The sequence below is a fragment of the Alexandromys fortis genome, unplaced genomic scaffold (genome assembly GCF_014885135.2).
Source record: "Alexandromys fortis isolate MF-2015 unplaced genomic scaffold, M_Fortis_MF-2015_v1.1 scaffold_63, whole genome shotgun sequence".
In the NCBI taxonomy this organism is placed as follows: Eukaryota; Metazoa; Chordata; class Mammalia; order Rodentia; family Cricetidae; genus Alexandromys; species Alexandromys fortis.
Genome location: NW_026067953.1, coordinates 5166097 through 5181651, shown reverse-complemented (window position 1 = coordinate 5181651; position 15555 = coordinate 5166097). Strand labels below are relative to the sequence as shown.

Here is a 15555-nt window from a genome sequence, read left to right as displayed (position 1 = left end):
AAGTATTATTGAACCTCACCATGCAGCAGAGATGGCATGTTGTGGCAATCTGGGGAAGTCACTAGTCTCTGGAAGGGACTTTGACTGTGGGAGATATGTTGGCTAGTATTTTAAGCTATGTGCCATTTCCCAGAAATCCTACCTGCTTTAGTGTTTTTGCTCTCCTTTAGAGAGAACGTGGTGGATAGAGGAACTGCTCTCTCTCGTATTCCTTCGTAAAGGTAAGGGAGAAGGCACGCCACTCCTTGGGCATGGCCAGGCTTGGGAGCGAGCCACAACAGGCACGTACTCACCAGAGAGAACAGCAAAGGTGCCCATGAACGCCTGAGGAGGGAGGGCCAGTGAGGCTGCTTGTCATGGTGGAGCTGGCAGATAAGAGACTAGACACAGGGATATGGTGAAATTTGATTTTTTGCAAGGGAATTGATTCAGATTTCTGAGTAAATTGTGCCACATGCCGTCTGTCTGTCAGTCAGGATTTACAGTCTGTTTGACATTTGGTATCTTTATTTGTTTACTTTTTAATAAGATTTATTTATTTAATGTATATGTGTGTATGTTTCAGCATACATATGTGCTCTGTGGGCATCTGATCCCCTGGAACTAGAGTGACAGACAGTTGTGAGCCATGCTGGGTGCTGGGAACTGAACCCAGACTGTCTGAGAGCATCAAGTGTTCTTAACCATTGAGCCGTCTCTTCAGCCCCTGGTTGATTGTGTGTGTGTGTGTGTGTGTGTGTGTGTGTGTGTGTGTGTGTGAGAGAGAGAGAGAGACAGACAGACAGACAGACAGACAGACAGACAGACTATCCTGTATCAACCGGGACTCAGCAGGTGAGCTTTCTTTTTGGTTTTGTTTTGTCCCCTTATTGGTGGTGGTGCACACCTTCAATCCCAGCCTTTGGAGGCAAGGACAGGCAAGCCTGGTCTATATAGCGAGTTTCAGGACAGCCAGGGCTACACAGAGAAACCCTGACTCTAAAAAGCCCCCTTATTTGCTTTTGCTTTGTGTTCTCATCACGAGTTTTCTCTCTTTGCCTTCATAGCTTCTGTCCCCTCATGTCCCTTCCCCTAGGAATGTCCCCGAGAACAAGCCAGGTAGTCTGGGTTTCTCTGATGCAGCCTGGGTTCTTCTGAATTCTGAAGTCTGTGTTGGTTCCCACAGATTCCTTACCAGCTACCTTGGGTAGGTGGCCAAACCGTTCTGCAACTTGGGGTCTTCATTTAGAAAATAAAATCATATAACTCCTCATGACTGATATGAAATTAATTTTTTTTTTTTTTTTTTTTTTTTTTGTGGGAGGGATGTTTTTGAGACAGGGTTTCTCTGTGTAACATTCCTGCCTGTCCTGGAACTCTGTTTGTAGACCAGGTTGGCCTTGAACTCACAGAGATCCATCTTCCTCTGCCTCTCAGGTGCTGGGGTTAAAGGCATGCACCACCAACTGGTTTACTAAAACGATTATTGCAAAGTCTTTGTGTTGGCTAGACTTTTTGTCCCTTTGATTAATCCTTGATAGATAAAATACAGTTTGAGAAGAAGCAAGCTTTCCAAGTTTACAATCCAAGTTTACTGAAGAGTCCATAGTTATCTGGCTGGAGAGCTGAGCTTCTAACATCCTGGTGGCCAGGAAGCAGACAGGAAAGAGGAAAAAGTGTGTCCCAATTCCTAAAGTTTCCACCACCTACCCTCAAATAGTGCCACCAGCTGGGATCGTACTTGCAACATGAACCTATAGGCACAGTTCCTACACCGAAGATTCCAATCTTAGGATATGATCTGGCACTGCTAGGCGCTACATAAGCGTTTGTTGAACAGTCAGTTCTCATCTGTGAGTCTGTCCACTTGTCAAACTGCGTTTGTAACCCCTAAATTAATAGTTGGGTGTGCTTGCTCTTGCTCATTCTCAGATACATGGGGGACAGTGAATAATTGGAGTTGTCAGGTATGCCTGTCCCTGGCTAATTTTGGGGGTGGTATGCAATCAGGTGTCCTTTTTGTGGTCTACCTAGTATCACAGTTTTTGCACTTTTGTATTTTTGGTTGGTAATTTTGCTGTTTAAAGTGGTGCCAAGGCCGGGGAATAGTGGCGCATGCCTTTAATCCTAGCACTCCGGAGGCAGAGAGAGGCAGATCTCTGTGAGTTCCAGGCCTGCCTGGTCTACAGAGCGAGTTCCAGGACAAGGCTCCCAAGAGGGCAAGCTGGCTGTGATGTGTCTTGTGATGTACTGATGTGTCAGTACATTTCTGAGGAAGCACCTTTCAGATGTGCCTCGCGGAGTCTTGAACCTGGAGCTAATCAATAATCAGCTGTAAGCTACTCACTCTTAGGTTTCTTTAAATGGGAACACTAATAAGGCCAGGTGTTGATGGAAATATTGTGGCCAGAGCTTGCAGGCCCTTAACCATTGTCCCTAGGAACAATGGTTAAGTGTTCCTGTTACTTTGTCCGTCATCATTTTCACAAAGAGGACAATCAACAGCAGATAAAGGTGGCCCCAAACCTCAAGATGGACAGCATCCTGCAGGGCAAGCTCTCAGCTGTAGGCTGCATCCCCAGGAGGGTAGGGGAAGCCACCGTCCCACTCCTTTGGTGTGCTTCAGCTCATACAGAGTACCCTGGGTTTGGGGGATGCAGGGGAGCCATACATCTCATTTCTTGTAACAACAACAAATGTAGAAGAATCCTGCAAGTAGATGTTGCCCCTCCCCAACAAAGGCACAAGCGCCTGGAACTCTTGGATCTTCACAGAGAAAGTTTGCTACTCAAAGGGCTTAACCTGAGCTGTGGAGGGTAGACTGACCCCATACCTCAGAATATAGGGTTTGTAACAGGCAGTTCCATTGGCTCCTAGTGCCAGCTTTTGAAAACGGGATCATTTTATTACCGCCCCCCCTCCCCCCGCATTGTAAAGCTCATGAAATGCTTTAATTTTGTGAAAAGCTTTGCCAACATATTTACACTCCTTGACTCTTACATTATGAGCTGTTGGTAAATTGTTTTACATAGTCCATGAAAATGGGAATCTCATTAAATAGAGGGAAAGCCTTGAAAAACTGTTTAAAACTACCAGGAAGATGACAATCCAAGGGAGCAAAGGGGCCACAGGGCCGGGCTGGCTTATGGATTAATCATACGTCTCCAGCGTCCTATTTCCACAATTTCTAAGTTTTCATGATTTTTTTTTTTCGGTTTTTAAGACAGGGATCCTCTGTAGCCGTGGCTATCCTGGAACCCACGCTGTAGACCAGGCTAGCCCCACCCGCCTCTGCTGGGATTAAAGGCGTGCACTACTGCCATCAGGCATTTTTCATGAATTTGGATGCACCGCGGGGAGCCTTTGGTCCAGCTGTTGGTGCTGTGCCTGGGACCTCCTGTCACCCCTGAACGCAGCAGCTGGGTGCCGGTTAAGCCTGCTTTTCTGGAATTTACCGCCTCGGGGGAGCAGGAAGTCTGGTGGAATGAAAGTGCCCAGAGACATCCCTATCAGCTGGCGATCTAGGATCGAAGGCAGGGCTCCGCAAATACATTTTCTTTTCTCTTTTAGGGTGGCCCTGCCCTGCAGTTATGAGGCCACCTTTCCATCCTCACCTGCACCCCTGTTTACACATGTAAGTGTGGGTCAGTCTGACTATGAGCTATTACAGTTGCTATAGTGTGTGTTTCTTTGACTTCACTGAAGTTTAGCCTCTTCATGGGGATGGTACCATTTTTGTTTTTCTTTTTTTGTGAATTAGCCCCTTTGATTAAGATGAGTTTTTTTTTTTTTTTTTTACTTTTTAAATTATAAGAGAGTTGTAAATTGAATACATTGAGCCAGGTATGGTGACACATACCTGTAATCCCAGCCTTTGGGAGACAGAGGCAGAAGGATCATGAATCCTAGCCCAGTCTAGGTTATATACCAGACCTGGTATTAAAAAAGAAAGTATGCTCACATACAAGATTATATATTTGCATATATAAATATTAACTCCCCTTTGTAACTGAAGCTCAGGTAGCCTTTACCTCCCTATGTTGACCAGAATGACCTTTAGCCCTGATCTTTCTGCCTTCACCTCTAGTGCAGGGAGTCTAGGCATGCACCATCAAGCCCAGTTTCCTCTTTTTATATATAGCAAATATTTACTCTCTTTTTGTCTCTTACAATCCCTGACATAGCATACAAATTATAAATTGTTATGCAAATATGTCAGTGTGAAAACTAAACCTTTCTTTTGATTTATTTACTTAACCAGAATCCTGTACTACATACATGGGTTCCAGTATACATTCCTTACAAATATTAGTTCATTTAACTGTCATTGCAACTCAATCAAAGGCTGCTACAGGCTGGGCCTCCCCCCAAAATCTCATGTATTATAGCGTGGTCCCTAGGGTGGTGGTACGATTAGGGGGTGGAGTCTTTAAGATGTGGAGCCTCGTGGGAAGTCTGGGTCATTGGAGGCACGCCTCCAAGAGGACTGTGGGGTCCTGTGACCTTCCAGGTTGTCTTTAGCTTCCAGTCATGAGGTGGTAACTTGTCCCAGCATATACACTCACCATGATGTGTACCTCACCACAGGCCCAAAACAACATGGCCACTGAGGGATAGGAACCTCTAAAACTCGGAGCCAAAAAATGTGGTTTTCCTCTTTATGAATTAATCAGGTCAGACATTCTGTAATAGTGACCCAAAGCTAGTGTAATTAGTTATTACAATCCCATTTCCCCTTTAAGTTTTATTATTTATTATTATTTGTATGCATGATACTGTGTGTGTGTGTGTGTGTGTGTGATGGTCAGGATAACACCTAGTTCTGTCCTACCACTGTGTGTTCTGAGGCTCTGCCGTGGGTAGTCAGGCCTACTCGGCCAGCCCTTTCACCAGCTGTCCTCTTGTCAACTTCCGCCCACCCCCATCCTTCTTTTTTAAGATAAGGAAACTAGATGCAGGGAAAGACGTCTGCCCCTCGCCTGGGGTTATCTAGCTGGGAAGTCCTAGCGTGTGTCTGTTTGGCTGCACTTCTCTGGTCTTGGCATTAGGCCTGATATGTTTGTATATTTATGGTTGCTTCATACATGCTCTCCAGGGAACAGTAGAGATGGCTCAGTAGTTAGGTGTACTGGCTGCTCTCACAGAGGACCCAGGTTTGGTTCCCAGCACTCACATGCCAGCTCATAACCATCTATAACCCCAGTTCCAGGGGATCTAAGGCCTTCATCTGAACACCAAAGGTACCAGGCACATCGGTGATCTGAAGACATACAAGCAGGCATAACACCCATGAACCCCTCTAAAGATAATGTTCATCAGGTCTCCTGTCTTTATGGCTGGTGCCACGTGTATTTTTCCTGGGACCGTTTTCAAGTCCTCGACACAGTCAGCAAAGGGTATGGAGGTGATAGGTATTTAAAGCAAATCCTGTTGACCAAATGAGTTGACTGACCCTGGTTTCTAGACCATCGCTTTACTATTTTATTTATGGTTACACAGGAGCTGAGATCTCGATTTTATATTTTCATTTTGCCTCTAGCAGGGGAGTCTGGGCTACTGAATCTCACTCCACCCATCGCCTGTACTTTTCCTGCTCCCTCCTCACCCCTCCTTCCTTCCTCAACTTAGTCCCCTGGTCTACTCGCTGCTGAAGAAATACTAAGAAGCCTTTCCCAGGCTCCGCCCTCGAGGTTCTGCCTGGCAAACTGGTGGGGGAAAGCACAGATGTGACAAATGGTGACTAAGTCTTCCGCTTCACCTAGGAACTTCCCGGCCTTCCAGCTGAGGGTCTCCTCTCTACAGAAGGGAAAAAGTGAGGGTTTTTTGGGCAATTATAAACAGCGTACTCATGAGTTATGACTAAGGGATTGCCTCTACCTAGGCACTCCTCACACTCAGAGTACAAGCATTCCTGGTCTTTTAGTGACTTTTATAATGACCTCCCCCACCTCACCCCCCACCCGGTCTGCTGTCTGAAAGATTCTTCTGGAATTCAGTGAATCTCATAGTATGGTTCCAAAAGGGTGGTTCTTAGGCCCGCGGGGCTTTTTAGGTATGCAAAATCCCAGGTCTAGCCTAGACCTCTGGAGCCCGAAATTATGGGTGTGGGGAAATAGCTGACAGCATTTAAATTAGCCCCCTAGGTAATTCTGATGCACACTCAAATCACTCAAATAAGAGGAGCACTCTCCGCTAGGAAGCATAGAACACGGCAAATGTAATGGGTATTCCTTAAAGAAAACAGAAAATGCAAGTAGAAAAGAAGCCCCAGCCGGGCGGTGGTGGCGCACGCCTTTAATCCCATCACTCGGAGGCAGAGGCAGGTGGATCTCTGTGTGGTCGAGGCCAGCCTGGTCTAGAAGAGCTAGTTCCTGGACAGGAACCAAAAAGCCACCAAGAAGCCCTGTCTCGGAAAAAAAAAAAAAAAAAAAAAAAAAAAGAAGCCCCAAACCTAAAGTTACTTGTTCTCAGAGGGAACCACTAACTTAGTATTTTTCCCCTAATTAAAAAAGAAAGATTTATTCACTTCATGGGCATGTGTGTGTGTGTGGTCAAGTGCACACATGTGTACCATGTGTACAGATGCCCACGGAGGCCAGAAAAGCACTGGACCCCTGGAACTAGAATTATAGGCATTGTGTGTTGCTGGATGAGGCGCTAGGAACTGAACCAAGTTCTGTAAGTTCTTCCAGCTGCTGAGCCCTCTTCCTAAATCTGTAAAACACATTTTTACAAAATTGTCTTCCTTCCCTTTGTTTCTGGGGCTGGGGATGGGACCCAGAGCTCTATGTATGTTAACGCGTTGTAGCACCGAGCTACACTCTCAGGTCGGTGACAGTGATTTCTGGCCTGCTCTGCCAACCTTTTTCTTTTTTTTAACTTTATTTTATGTGCATCTAGTATGAAGGTGTCAGATTTCCTGGAACTGGCATTACAGGCAGATGTGAGCTGCCATGTGGGTGCTGGGAATTGAACCCAGGTCCTCTGGGAGAGCAGCCAGGGCTCTTAACCGCTGAGCCATCTCTCCAGCCCCAGCGTTTGGTTTTCTGTTTTCTTCTTCCCTCTTGTTTCCAACATCCCATTCATGTTTTGAATCCCGTTTCCCCGATAATGCAACTTCTGGGTTGTAAATCGCTAGCTGATTCCCTTACTCTAAGGACAGAGCGAAGGAAACACACTGATATTCCACGAGCGTTGTTATGATGCGTCCACACCTGTTTCCTAATATATAAACCCGTAGGAACAAGACTTTGGCCCCCTGGCACCTAGCACAATGCTCGGTAAATATTTGCTCAACAAACAAGGGCCTTTTGAATACAATCAAGTCACACTCAATAAATCTGCTTGCACCTTTTACGATTCCTGCATGGAGTAGAGGTGGTCAGTTTATCCGCACAATCATTCGGTGGGGGCTTTTGGCTTTTTTGGCTTTTTGAGGCGGGGTTTCTCTGTGTATGCAGCCTTGACTGTCCTAGAGTGGTCTGTGTAGACCAGGCTGACCTCGAACTCAGAAATGTGCCTGCTTGGCCTCTAGAGTGCTGGGATTAAAGGCGTGTGCTATCACCGCTGGCTTGCGTGGGGTTTTGATTTGTATACTAGAATATTGGAACTTGAAAGGAGTGGCTTCCCAGGTGTTTGTTTGGGGCAGGGTTTCTCTGAGTAACATTCCTGGCTGTCCTGGACGCCTTCGTACACCAGGCTAACCTTGAACTGACTTGAGATCTGCCTGCCTCTGCCTTCCAAGTGCTGGGATTAAAGGTGCGCGCCACCACCGCTTGGATCTCAGGTGGTTCTTAAGGACTTCTCCAGGCAAACTACTCAGGTCTAGGGCATTCCTTCTCCTTCTAGGCACGTCAAACTCCAACCATATTTTGTACGTATCAGGTAGTCTACCATATGCCTTGCTTCTCCTGTGTGGGGGGCGGGGAGGGGGGAGGCAAGGGAACACCTGAATCAGTCAGATTCTTTCCCCAGGAATCTAAAGTGGATAACAGAATTTTTCAGACAGTCTGCAGGTGGTAGGTGTTAGTAATCAGAAGGCTTCAAGAACTATTGCTGGGCAGCCGTGTGTGACCTTAAGCAAGCCAACCTGCAGGGAGGAGAGTGGAGTAGCTATACTGGAGAGAAACAAGAAATATATTGTTTCAGAGGGAGGGAGAGGAAAGAGAAATTGCCTGCTGGCTCCTCCCAGGTCTCTGCAGCCAGCTGTGCGGCCTGCCCTGGGCTCCCTCTTGTGTGTGCCTTTCGCTAGCCTCAGTTGCAGGCATCCTGGATCAGTGCCATCTTTCCAGGCTGCCTCAGGACACCTACAGCAAGGTGTCACTGCTTTGAGGGGGACTGCCAGCTATTCTATTGAGAACCACGAAGGAGGAATGGAGGGCCACACTGACTGGGACTGACTGTTCTAGAACATAGGTCTTTGGGTACACCAATCCATGTTCAGGTGAGGTGCAGAGTGGTCCTCTTAAGTCCACATTCAGAAAATAGATTTTTTTCCAATGTGAGTTCTAGGTTAGAGATAGGATTCTGCTGTCAAATAGCTGTATGAAACAATAGTTTAAATTATTTGGCCTGCCTGTGATTTTTTTTTTTTTTTTTTTTTTTGGACAGGGTTTCTATGTAGCTTTGGAGCCTGTCCTGGAACTAGCTCTTGTAGACCAGGTTGGCCTCGAATTTACAGAGATCCGCCTGCCTTTGCCTCCCAAGTGCTGGGATTAAAGGCTTGCGCCACCACCGCCCGGCCTGTGATTTCTTTTCTATTTTTTTCTTTTTTTTTTTCCTTTGGGTTTTCAAGACAGAGTTTCTCTGTAGCTTTGGAGCCTGTCTTGGAACTTTTCTTTGTAGACCCAGGCTGGCCTCGAACTCACAGAAACCCGCCTATCTCTGCCTCCCTCCCGAGTGCCACAGTCGCCCAGCCTGCCTGTGATTTCTTGGCACCCAATCTACAAGAGTATATTTGAAAACCACATGAGGAAAAGTGAGCTTGAGGCTATTCCTAAAGGAATTTGGCCCTGCGTGCTAATGTCAAGGATCCATGTCCCAGAGCCAGGGATCTGTGGGATCATAGTTGAAAGAGGGCACACCAAGTTCTCTCTGGCTCACAGTAGAGGTCTGGTTGGGTCGGTTCATTTTCCATCAACAGCGGGCAGACCTGTGGCCCTTACACATCAGATAAGGTCCACCCACCACTCTGTCTCCAGGATGGCACCACCTGACTTTTCTTAGCACAACTGTAATGGAAAAGGGAAATTAAGAAATCAAGTTATGGGGCTGGAGAGATGGCTAAGAGAGATGGTTGAGGGCACCGGCTGCTCTTCCAGAGAGGTCGTGAGTTCAAGTCCCAGCAACCACATGGTGACTCAAACCCTCTGTAATGGGATCTGATGCCCTCTTCTGGCATGCAAGGGATACATGCAGACAGAGGACTGGGGAGGCAGAGGCAGGCAGATCTCTGTGAGTTCAAGTCCAGCATGGTCTACAGATTGAGTTCCAAGACAACTAGGGCTGTTACACAGAGAAACCCTGTCTCGAAAAACCACCCCTGCCCCCGCAAAAGGTCACAAACAAAGTTTGTTGTGCCTTTTATGTCTCCTGCCTGAATTAGAGGTTGCAGGACACCACCTAAGGCTATTAGGACCTAGGAGTGGGTTCCCAGGTGGTTCTCATGAACTCCAGACAAGCAACTCAGGTTTGTGAATGTAAAACCAAAAACCCTCAGAGGGAAAGGCAAGAAAGGCAAGGCAAGCTCATTAAAGGCAGTTAGCCTCACTCACTGCGCTCCACCCTCCACCGATGGCTTCTTCGAGCCGAAACTAGTTATGTTTGTTCAAATTTTTGTTCATTTGGCATGACCAGCTCACACACTTGGAGGCTAACAGTTGGCACCGAGTTTTAAGAATGGCATGATTTGGACATAATCACCTGGGGCTCACATCCTTCTTTCTGGATCTAGGAAGAGGGCTGGGGAGAAAAGGACGTGTTCTGCCCATTTAATGTAAAGAGATGCCAGGATGTGAGAGGGTTTGGGAGGGTTCGCAGGGCCATCGGCTGATGAGAGGAGAGCCTGAAGAGGACAGCTTCCCTGAGGTCAGTTCTGACTTGATTCTCTGGTGGCGATTAAACACTGTCAACTGTTGGAGGAGTGGGACCCGTCCTAGCCGAGCCACAGGTGACTGACCTTCTCTTGTCCTTTTGTGGTGACCAGTACTGGTCCTCAGAATCACTGGTGTGGGACGCTAGAGATGATCTAACATGTCTGCCACGGGTACCTTCTGCTTAGTCACATTATGTGCTCAATAACATCGGAGGTGGGGCTGGATGACCTCAGGCTACCTTGTGCCTGCTTCTCCTAGTCTTCTAGTTGCTGGCAAGTAGCAAGGTCTCAGGGAGTCTGAATTGTTGAAGGTTGCCTGCCACCTACCTACTCTTGGAGTTTAGTTAAGGGGGGGGGGGAGAATGAATCTCAAATTGTTTGAGTTTTCTCCTTCTCCTTCTTCTCCTTCTCCTTCTTCTTCTTCTTATTTTAAATAGAAACTTCTCAGGAGCATATGGTGTTTCACCTTTGTCCCTTCCTGTCCCTGGTCTGGCTAGGTTAAAAGTTACTGCCGAGCTGGAGGGTTTTCAGCCTAGATCATAGAGATCTGGTCTGAACAGCTGTCCACTGTAGAGGTGGGCGTGGGAGGATGGCTTTGGGCTTCTCTTTGTAGAACCTGCTCGCCTAGCTACCTGAGAGTGGTGCGCAATCCTATTTTTATTTATGTCACCAGCAGGGTGTCCTGTTGGACTCTGCTTTCATCCTCTCCTAAGGCAGCTGGCTGGTGTGCCTTTAGCAGTGGGTGGCCATTCTCTGGAGGTGCCTGGAGACTGGAGAAGTGGCGGCGCGGTTCCCGGGGGAGGGTGTGCTTGCAAATTATCATTTTAATTTATGAAGCTGGAAGTGTGAAGAAGGGGAGACTTGTTTTCCTTCCAGATGCAGAAGTCGGATGGGGAACCCACTGACGTTGCTTTTGGGGTGTACCTCTCCCTCCGTGGTGGCGGCCATCCTCCCGCCCTCCGCAGCCAAGGCAACCTAGGCTGGAGGTTGGGGATCAGTTTTTCGTCCCCGACAGGAGGTGCAGGGTGGTGGAGGACGATTGGACCCGCCTCGGTAGTGCTGCAGTAGTAGTTGGAGAAAAGTGGAATCTTTTCTCCTTAACCTCAGAAGCCTCGCTCGCGTCGTAATTCTTTTTATTTTTACTTTCGAGCCTTGTAAGGCAGGCGGCCGGGGTAAAAGCGCTGCGGCGACACGTTGCCAGCTGCGCAGCACCACTCATGTGGCCTGAAGCAGGGGAGGGGGCCAGCCACGCGCCACCTGCCCTGGTCCCCTCGGTCCCCGGGTGTTGCAGAGGAGCCCAGGGGCCCAGCCTGGCCGAAGGGCCTCCCTAAGGGCCCGCGCCGCAGCCCGGGGTCGCCCGGCCCACGTTTTCCGTCTCTCCCGCTCCCTCCGCCCCTCCCTCCCCGCGCTTCCCCTCCTCCTGCCTGGTCATGTGTCGCCTTTTTTTGTTTGCAGTGGAAACAATTTCTCGCCGCTCGGCGCGCCCCGGACCCGACGCGCCGCAGCGGAGGCGAGCGGGAGGCGGGACGGGGCGTGGAGAGCGGCGGGGCCGGCGGGAGGACGCGGCGCCCGCGGACGCTCGCTCGGGGCCCATGCCGCGCCGTCCCCTGCACCCCTGCCGTCCGCATCCGCGGCCACCCCCCACCGCCCGCCCAGGGCTCGAGCGTCCGCAGCGGGGCCCCGAGCGATGCCCGCTGGGCGCCCGCGAAACTTTGTCGGCTGCACTGAAGGCAGCGGCGGCCCCGCGCCGCGCTTGGCCAGGTGAGTCCGTGCCCTCGTCCTCCCGCGCCACCCAGGCTGGGGTCCACGCCGGGGGGCCGTCGTGGTGGCCCGCAGCGGTCGGAACTAGGCTCACAGTGCGGGGCGCGGGCCAAGCTGGACCCGGAGTGGGGAGACCCCCCCCCCCAACCCTGAGCCTAGAAGTTGCTCGACCAGGAGTTTCCTCCACCGACGAGCCGGCTGCATTCTCGTGCCTCGGTTTCCCCACAGACCCGGAGAGCGACAGAGTTGGTATTGTCTGCGAAGCAGGCATCCCTAGCAATCCAGGTCGGTCAGAGGGTGCCGATCAACTGGAGACCCCAAGACCGCGAACGGGCGCCTAACAAAGATCCCCTCCCTAGCCGAGCACGCTCAGCACCCGGCCGCGAGCATCCCGAGACCCGCGGGGCCCTACTCCTCCGCACCCCGATTCTTTGCAAACCTTTCTGGACACCCATGTGAGTTGGGGGGGCGGTGGGTGCTTATTGATTTGTTTTTTCGGCTCGCCATGCTGCGGCCAATAAAAGGTTTATGACATCTGACCGGCAGTGAAGGTATGCGAGCTCCCAATTGCCCTGTGTACGCGGAGAAGAGCAGTTTTCTCGTTGCCTGGCAACGCCGCTGATGGACGGAGGGCACAGCCAATCGCTGCTCTCGTTGGTCCCCTTGAAATGTTTTTGACAAGTACAGTAAAAGGGAGTGGAGCGCGTGCGTGTGTGCGCGCGCAAGGAGGGGGAGGTTCCCGGTCCCCCAAACTCGAGACTGCTCAGCTTCGGTTGAGGAAGATTTCTCAACTTTTTAAAAAGTTCACCGCTAACCTCTCTTCAGACCTGGGCCATAATGGCATTGTCAGTTATTTGGAGACGTTCTGCTATTAGCAAAAAAAAGTAAGATTTCCTGCTCCATTTTTCTGCGTTGAAAGAAAGAAAGGAAGATAAAACACAGGAAGTCATAAAAAAAAAAAGGAGGGTGTGTGAAACGTAACCAATAACTTGAAAAATTTAAGTCGGTCACTGGTGGGTAACTATTCGAAGCAACGTTATTAGCAGCAGATTAAGACCATTTGCTTGACTGCAGGCTCACACTCTCCCTCCGCCCCTCTAAAAGAAGAGAAAGAAGGGGAAAGAGATTTGGAAAATGTCGTAGTTAGGGATAATAATGGAAAACTCCTCAGCTGTGGTTGTTGTAACATAGAAGTTGTTACTCAGGAGCCTTCCATCCTGTTAAAAAAGCGTGGGATTTATAAGGGTGGAGTTAGTGGAGAGTTTGGGGAAGCAAATAACCCGGGGTTTAGGGACTCCTTCAGGCCACTTCTTGGCATTAGCCTTTAGAATTTTTTTCTTGCAGGGCCACGTTGCCGGCAGTGTTTGTTGAAAACAAAAGGAAACATGGAGAATAGCATGTTAGTTCCTTGGGGAAGCTGCTGACAAATAAGCAAATTAAAAAGAAAGAGAGCAGTGTGTTGTCATAGCAACAGTGCAATTAAATTACTTTACTGTCAGCCATGATATAATTTTCCTATTTGGAAGCTCAGGAGACATAAAACTTTCATTTGGGGCTAAAGTTGACTTCACTGGCTGGGTAGTTCTCTTTGTGTGGCTCCGCTGGCAGTTAGACCCTTTTCTAGGGGATTCCGAGGAAGCTCTGAGACAAGCTGGCCCTGATTTTTTTTTCTTCATGAGGAAGTTAAAAGCAGTATCAGGCTGGATTCAGTAACATCTCCAAAACTGAAGATACAGGCTAATAATTTTTTTTTGATAACATAGATTAACTCCCTTGTTTGATAGAAATATTTCCGTGGATGAATGGGTTGGGCTGTTAAGCCCTGTGGTGATTTTTTTTTTTCTCTTTAGAGTTTGCATCTTGCATCCACTTGAGAGCTGTGGCCCTTGCATCTCTGTCCAGCCGGTAGGCGAGTGCTGCAGCATGCTGGCACTGTGCCTGGTGTTTGCAGCTCTGCATCATGCTTTCTCGAATGCAGTTTTAGAACTTCCTTCACTGAAACTTCCTGTGCTGTGTTAGTGGATAGTTTGAGGTGTGGAACGACCGACCATTTGTTTGCCTTCTCTAGACACAGTGCTTATAATCCCTCACTGAGCCAAAAGAGAGATGTTGTTCATAACTAAGGCCGTAGTTGTAACTCTGCACACATGGAGTGAAAGATCCGTTGTCCTTTTTATCTTGTGTTTTATTCCGGAGGGTTGTGTCTGTGGGGTTTTTCTGTTTGTGAAGCTGCCATCTCCTTGTCTTTTCTTATCAGATAAAGATAGTTTTGCTGTCTGTTCTAGGTCACTGATAGGGGATGCTGATGGTCGGGGGAGAGTCTGCTACATTTTCTGTTGAAATCGCCTGTCTGTTTTGAAGTTTCTAATTGCTCTCTCAACTTCATTTTCTTCACGAATTCTAGTTCTAGTTAGTGGCTTATTTTTCATTCCCATTTGCTATTTTAGTGCCCGAGGTTACATGCTTTTTCTGTCTAGGTGTGATGTCCTTAAATTGAAAGTACTTCCTCAATTTGTAGTCTGAAGAATTCCTTGTTGTCCTTGTTTACACTTTTCAAATGTAATTAAAGTTGCAGTTTTTCCTTATGATTTTTTTGTAGGACAGAATAAAACCAACCAATCAAACCAATGGTTTCTGGTTGCAGTTTTCACCTCCAAGACCCTGAGGTGGGTCTTTTTATAGGATTGGAAGTAACTCTCTTTGCCTTCCCTCCCATCTCATTATTTTTCCTTACATTGAAAAAGATCACATTTATTATATATGCACATAAGTGAACACACGTGTGTATATATGCACATGTATGTCTGTATGTATATATGGGAGTGTGATTGCCACAGTGCACATGTGGAGCTCAGAGGACAAATTGCTGGAGTTCCTTTTGCATCCTGTAGGTCTGGGAGCTTAAACTCAGGCTGTGGGGCTCAGCAGCCAGGGACTGTAGCTGCTAAGCTGTCTCGTCCACACTCTTTTCCTTTTGAGATTGGATCTCCTGTAGCCCAGCTTGGCCTTGAACTCTCAATCTCTTCCTTTTTGATTTTTCAAGACAGGCTTTATTCTGTAGCTTTAGAGTCTGGAACTAGCTCTCGTAGACCGGACTGGCCTCGAACTCACAGAGATCCACCTGCCTCTGACTCCCAAGTGCTGGGATTAAAAGCATGCGCCATCCTTGCCTGGCTGAACTCTGAATCCTCTTGCCATAGCCTGCAGAATGCTGGAATTGCAAGTGTGCTGGGATTACAGTTGAGTGAGCACCTTCAGACCTGGCATTTCTATTTTTCTTTCTGAGGAGGATAAACAATGAGACTGGAAATACAAAACCACAGTAATTGTCTATTACACCTACTTTGTTGGGTTTATCCTGAGTCTTTAAAGAAATCTGCATGTTATGGATGTGTGTGCATTACAATAGAGGGTCAGAGACGCCAAATAGTAATGTTCTCTCTCCTCTGGTCACAGGGAGCCACTGTCGACCCAAGGAGAAGCTGCTTATGATGAGTTTGCGCATTAAAAGTGCCACCTTTGTCTCCAGTGTCACCATGCTGCTAACATACTGAGCTCATTTTTCTTCATTGTGTAACTGTATGGTGGGCTTGTGTGACTCCCATGTGGGTGACCTATGAGGCCATCACCATGTAACTGAGACCCGGATGGGGGAGAGGGAGTTGGGCGGGACCTGATCTGCATTTCTCCAGTTCCTCACTTCTCTTTGCTGTCCTTCCCAG

The 15555-nt window shown here is 48.3% G+C and overlaps 1 protein-coding gene across 11 annotated transcripts in view; it reads left to right on the top strand.

Annotated features, from left to right (window-relative positions):
- Foxn3 (forkhead box N3) overlaps positions 1-15555 on the top strand; it is a 370445-nt gene that overhangs the window by 153132 nt on the left and 201758 nt on the right. For 2 of the 11 annotated variants that reach the window (XM_050151435.1, XM_050151425.1), the window contains exon 1: positions 11601-11833. The exons of 6 other annotated variants lie outside the window; for them this stretch is intronic. The gene's annotated coding sequence lies outside the window, so the exon portion shown is untranslated. Of the gene's footprint in view, positions 1-11598; positions 11834-12061; positions 12289-12312; positions 12718-15555 lie in introns of those variants that run through there. 3 more of the 11 variants (XM_050151431.1, XM_050151436.1, XM_050151432.1) reach the window with 3 other exon arrangements.